We start from the raw sequence: 6,980 nt of genomic DNA on the forward strand, positions 1-6,980 counted from the left end.
GGTCTTAAGGAAATTGGCTAAGTTTTGGGCAAAAAATAATTTTTTTATTTATTTTGGATTTTTTGGTCAATTTATTAATTAAATAATTAATAAATAAGGAAATAATGTTTAAATAAGATTTAAACATTTTTGGGAGGGATTCCTTAATTAAATATTTTTAATTAAGATAAAGGGATTTAATGGCATAAAAATAAATAAATTAATTAATTAATTAATTAATTAATAAATGATGATGTCATCAGAAATTTTTCAGAAAATAAAAATACTTTATTTTCTAAAGGTTTTTAGGTATCTACAATTACAATTCATTTTGCAAAAGGGTAACAAGCTAGCATAAAGATACAAATATTTGTGGAAAGAAGAACAAAGATCTATGTTGTCCTATGATAGTACCAAGAAGACATGATATAAACTTGTGAGAAATGATGATACACCAAATATCCACAATCAATAGATTCTTTCAATATGGAGATTTGATACTGATTGCCAACCCATTATTTCTCAAGCACTTTTTTGTTAAATACATTGGAAACTATATTGAAAAAATTAGAAAAATAATCTGAGACATGTTATGGAATACTTAAAAAAATATAGTTTTTAAGGTATATCCAAATGATGAATGATGAGTTGTCCTTTTTTAACCAACTAAGATCAATTTCAAATTTATAAACAATAATCAAGCACATAGAACAACAATCAAGTATTTCAAGCAAATGTCTACAAGCAATGGGCAAGGGACAAAGCAACCTTGCACATGAACAAAAATAGTGTCGTAGTATGAATTTAATCCTTAGAACCACTATTGTGTATGTTCTCAAAATATTTTTCAATCACGCATTCTCAAAATATTTTTCAATCACGCACATAGTCCTAGAAAAGAAAATTTGGCAGCACTAAGGTTCTTAATAATGGTCAACTCTGTAGCTTTTGCAATCTAGAGTGGGCGAAATCCAATCCTGGTGTACTAGGGTTTTGACATATTCCGAGAATTTAATCAATCGGAGATACTGAGGAAATCCGACAACCCAACAAAAGACTACACCTGTGGGGATTTCTCCCACAAGGATATTTATATAGCGGTTGCTACTACCACGTCAAAAATGGCTATTACCGCTTGAGGTACCATACACGTGGTTGACCCAATAAAGGAAATGTCTACTGTGGTTTAACTCTCTCTAATCAAGGAAGACTCACAAAGTTGTACCACATGAGGACTTGGTTTGGATTTAAGGGTTCTAAGTTTCTGATGTGCCCAAAAGGGAACAAAGCATACTCCTCTAGCCTCTTCACCTTACCCAAACATAGCAAACAAGATTCTTTGACACACTAATTTGAAATCACCTCACCAACTTTTTTGAAAATCCAACAACAAACACCACCAATCTCAAAAGAGAAAGTACTAGTGGATGTTGAGTACAAATCGAAGCAGAATAGTGAAACAATGACAAATATCCTTCCCTACCTGCAAGGGGATCCGTTGTCAAGAGGAGCTTCACATGTAAAGCAAGCGAATGAAGCTCAATCTCTCAAGATCTCCCAAATAGTGTTCATAGGGCCTAATTACTATGTGAAACATATATGCGTGAAAACGAATCTAGATCCAATTTTAGAGCACCAAATGAAGTGTGAATCTATGAAAGCATGTAAAAGCACTCAAGTCAAACACATGAGATGTTCATTTTAGTTCCAAATCCAAGTGTTATAGAGATCCAACAAAATACCTAATAATCCTTGCAACGCATTTTTCTCTGTTGTACCTTTCATTTATGTTGGAACGCTCGCTCGCAACGAACAAAACAACAAGCAAACACAAGATATGCAATAATATACCAAAGCCAAGAGGTATTCCTAGATTAGAGAGAAAATGAATATTAAATGAAAAGGTGTGATCCACATAAGAGAATGTACAATTAACATTTAATTAAGAGATGTAGAGTGTAAAACTCCATAAAAATTATAAGATGAGGGGTGTTTTTATTTAATTTAAATATAAAATAATCCCTTTTCTTATAAAATAAAGTGTGTGACATTTATTTAATTATTTCTTTTAAAATAATAATTGTTGCACATAACATTAAGTGAGGAGGGGTTTTATTTAATCAAAACGGAGCAAATTCCTTTAATTAAATAATTAAAAAATCAAGATGATCCAACCATTTATTTAAAATTAATTGAATACATGAACTCTAATTTAATCAAGGAAATTGATGTAAAATAATAAGGATTAATTAAATAATTCGAATAACTTAATTTTATGAAAGGAAATGGTGATGTAAATATTGATTCAAGCTTGAAATAAATTATGAAATAAATTATAAAATAAATATTGACTCAAGCTGATTTATAACATAATTGTACGATAAACTGCATACAAGAATACATTCCTAAACTATTGTTTACTTGTCAATTTAGCCCTGTCCAACAACGATCAACACCCTTTAACATTTCTTCTTAAAAGATAGATAAATTAAAAGCTACCTAAATGAGGTTAATTGTCATGAAATTCCTAGTTTGACTGTTAGAAGTTGTTGTCAAGCTCACCAGTCAGCTTTGAACTCACTCAGGCTTACATTTCATTCACTTACAGTCACAATGCTAATTTAGGCAAATATTGATTTTTCATATACTTAGCAACTCTTGATTAGTAGCCTTGGTTTTCTTATTAAATTTTTCTATTGTTAATGTGATTAAAATGCTTTTATTCATTTTCAAATTTGTCTTTCTGGTATAGGGATCTTGTTTAAGAATGCCTTGATAAGAGTTCTATGATTATGAGAGATGAGGAAAAGGGGAACATATTATACCTTGAGTTTCTCACCACTCAAGAATGGTAGAGTTATTAGTTACACATATGTTGCATTGGTTTTATATATTTGTTTGGAAAAATAGATGCAAGAGAAAAAAAGATTTTTAAAAAAGAAATTAAGGACTTTTATATTATTTGACTAGGAAAAAACAATTCTACATGATTGGAAATATATTTTATTGAACTAAAAATAAAAATAGATTGGAGTTGAAAAATAAAATAGTTGATGAATTAAAATAGTTATATATTTTTGGCATGAAAATTTCACAAATTAGATTTGATTGAAATGATCAAAAGGGTATAAAATGAAGTTGAATTATATATTATATATTTTGTGTTTTTATTTTTTTACAATGAAAATATTTTACATAGTTTTAGTATGACAATTTTACAAATTATATTTGATTAAAATGAATAAAAAAGTGTTAAAAAAAGTTGAAAAGTATATTATAGTTTTACTTATCATAAAAATAATTTGATTCTATAAAATGAAGGAAGCAATGATCTATAAATGTTCAATAACTAGGAATGAATATTAAAATGGTGTAAGATGAAGTTGAAAAGTGTATGATTTGATTTTTTTATATAATTATTAAATGAAATAAATAACTAGTGTATTTGACTTTTATATCTATTCCTTAGTTTCTTTTATAAAATTTCGTGGGCTTTTCAAACAAATTCAAATTTAAGTGTGAGAAAAACCATGAATGGATTTTTAAATATATAGTCTATAAATATTATTAAATATAAATTTAGATTTTAAATTCATCATAGATAACATTGTAAAATATATAGATTTTTAAATATATAGTCTATAAATATTATTAAAATTAAATTTAGATTTTAAATTCATCATAGAATGTTTAATAAATTTAAATATATATATTTATGTTAACTTGTATTACTATATTAAAGTTTGACATTTTATTTGTTTTAACTATTCTAATGTAACTAAATATTTTATTAGAAATATATTAATTTTTAAAAACTTAAATGTATTGTTTAATATAAACAAATAAATAAAATAATAAAAATTAAGAAAATATAAAATTAAAAACATAAGATAAGTAGAATAAAATAATTCAAAAAATTAAAATCTTCTTTATAAATCTTTTTTTTTTTAAAATATTAAATTCCATTAATCAAATATAATTGTAAAAGTTATAAATGAAGGTAAAAACAAAACAAAGTCAAATTTTAACATAAAAACTTAAAAACTAAGCGTAAAAGTTATTAATCAAATATATTCTAATTGTTTAATCAAACATTTAATTATACTTGTGTCTTTTCTTTACTAATATACTTGTATTTCTAAATCCTATATTTATAGCCATTAATCTCCGAGGAGGCAATTGTTTCCACCACAATTTTCTTCTTAAACCCTTCGTTAAGAATCATATTCAAAATCAGAATTGCAACGAGCAGGAGATGTGGCAAGCAAAATACAAAGCAACAAACGTTGAAAATTGTTCTATAGTTGCAAGGAAGGGTTTGCTTCTTCGATATGCTCCAGTTCGCATGCCAAATATCCTGATGATCTAAGGATCGACATGGATATATGTAGAAACTTGAGTATGATATATGCGGATACAGGAATAAGATCAAAAATATACTATTGCAACTTCCTTTTAACTAATTGTTTCCCCAAACAGGCAGATTGTTTCCCCAAACAGGCACAACATTAATGAAATGAATCTGTACAAGGGTAAAAATCAAAGCAAAACTATACCAACGAAGGATATGACAATAAAAGAAAAACATGTTGGGCACATACCTTTCGTCTGCTGAAGAGTGGGGAGGCAGATGGTTGGCAGTAACAGCAGGCAGCCGGTGATTACAGAAGCAAGATGGTTCGCAGTAACAGCAAGCATGCACTACGAAGTAAGATTTCTAGACCGCTGATTACCTTCCCTCTTCTCTTTTTTAACGCGTCTTCTTTTTGTGAAAGTTGGTGTGTCATGAATATGGCTTGTTTGATGTCTTGGCGTGCAAATCTTGCATAAATTAAATTCTCCATCTATCTCAACGCGTTTGTTCCATCTGTCAATGTCAGAGACAAGTACGGGCGCCGACCAGGAAGATCGCATGGACGCAGAGTCAACGATGCACTGCGAATGGGGATGGGATGATGCGGATGGAGGATGGCATACCCAGTTTGTTGAAATAACTGACTAGGTAGCCGTTGCCGCAACCTAAGAGTGAATTGGGGAAGCCTCCTTCTTAGAGGTCTTAAGTTCAAAACTTGCATTGTTCAATGAAAAAAAAAAAAAAAGTCCTTTTTCGTACAAGGTCTCTCCGGGTTGCTCATGGACACCTGTCAGTTCATGTCTCCACTATATATATATATTCTTTTGTCCATGCTGTGCAGTGCATTGCCTAGAGCGACCAGAAAGATGCTCGGAAGCCATTAACAGAATTAAATAGAAATGCCGAAAAAATCCAAGTCTAAAAGCTCGCTTGATTCCACACCATCGCCTTTCGAGAGGGAGATGCAAATTAGTGGCAGAGCCATTGGAATAGTCATAGGAAAGGGCGTTAGCACACTCAAGAGTTTTAAAGAAATACCAGGCATCACTTCCGTAAAATGTTCTTCCAATGGCAAAATCCAAATCCATGGTGATTCGCAAGAAGCCGTGGAGACCGTGTCCTGTGCCATCGAGCAGCTGGTGAGCTTTTCCCTTGACGAAAATAACGGCTACTTCCCCGATTTCTTCTCATTTTGCTTCTGTAAAACCGTCCATGATCCCCTGCTTGCTGTCAACAGAGCTTGCTTCGAAAAATTCTCCAACAATATTTCCAACCTTTCAGCGCGTGATACCGCATCACGTAGATCGTTTTTTTGTTTGAAATCCGCAGAATTTTCCGAGGATTTGCTCTGTGCAGGTGAAGATGAGGTATACGTTTTGTCCAAAGAGTTTGCCGACAAAACCGCTAAAGTATTTTTCCATTCCAACTGGAACTTCTCGGCGTACAAGCAGAAGCTGCAATCTTGTATCGAGCCTCTGCTCTTCTACAGGATCGAAATGGATTCCACAAGGTCCATTAAATTGATCGTTAGGTTCGGAAAGGAGCTTTTCTACGGTGCCAACTGGAGCGAGCTGCATCGGGAGAATTTCACGCCGGTGGATCATTTGCAGGATCTCTGCAGGAGCGAGCTTTTGGATCAAAGATTTTCTACGGCTTGCTCGGACAAAGCCGTGAAAGATCTCAAATCTCTGCATCTCCAAACCCTAGGGTATCAAAGAGAAAAGAGCTGTAGGAAAATAAGCGTCATTGTTGCAGATCTTCAGTCCAGGCAACGTGTCGGCTCGTGTTGAAGGCAATGAGGGTTTTGACGAAAAGATTGTAATAACTAGAGTTGGAAACCAGCCGAAGCGGCACGGATTTGTTACATTTTGTCGTGAAGGATCGGCGAGGACGGATTTCAGGCTTGGGGTTATGACTCACGGCACAGATTTGAATCCCGCCGAGGAGATGGCTGAATGGATTGAGAGGGCCTGGAGGAATCGAACCCCTGACCGCTTGCTTGTCTTCGATCCGCCTGGAAGATTTCTCATTATGAACATCAGATATAAGGAATCGGACACTTACGTGACCGAGGGCTGGAAATTCCGCATTGTCAAGGTTGGGGATGGGGACAGGAGTAACAAGCTTGGCAATAGATGGGACTGTGCATTTGGGTAGCAGATGGTTCAAGAGGAATGTGGATAAAATAGAGGGGGATAATATGGATTTAGCCATGGAAAATGTAGCGGAGCTTGTTAAGGAAGCTGCAAAAATAAGCCGTTTGATGGATTCTAAGTGAGGTATTAGAATATTCTAATAGTATTTCTATTGGGTGTATTGAAGGGTGTTTTGGTATTTGGATATGATTACATAATTTTTTTCTATTTTCTTTTATTAATTTTTTTCTATTAAAGTTTTGTTATGATCTTTTTTAATATATATATTAGTTGATATTATAGAAGAATTGAACTTAGCATTATCTAAGTGTTTATAATACAACTTTGTTATTACAAATGTCATTTACAATTTTGTGATGATCTTTATAACATGTATTTCTTTAAAAAGCAAAGTTATCGATGATATGCTAAGTGTTGCTATGAAATGTATTTATTTTGCTATGTTATTTAAAACACTTGTTTGTTCTTGGTGTACACCATATCGTACAATG

The 6,980-nt window shown here is 32.3% G+C and overlaps 1 pseudogene; it reads left to right on the forward strand.

The window, feature by feature from the left end:
* Nucleotides 1-4,594: 4,594 nt before the first annotated feature.
* Nucleotides 4,595-6,696, forward strand: LOC149531792 (uncharacterized; annotated as a pseudogene).
* Nucleotides 6,697-6,980: the final 284 nt, after the last annotated feature.

This window comes from Cupressus sempervirens, chromosome 11 (genome assembly GCF_028749045.1).
Source record: "Cupressus sempervirens isolate cs-2001-9-10 chromosome 11, ASM2874904v1, whole genome shotgun sequence".
In the NCBI taxonomy this organism is placed as follows: Eukaryota; Viridiplantae; Streptophyta; class Pinopsida; order Cupressales; family Cupressaceae; genus Cupressus; species Cupressus sempervirens.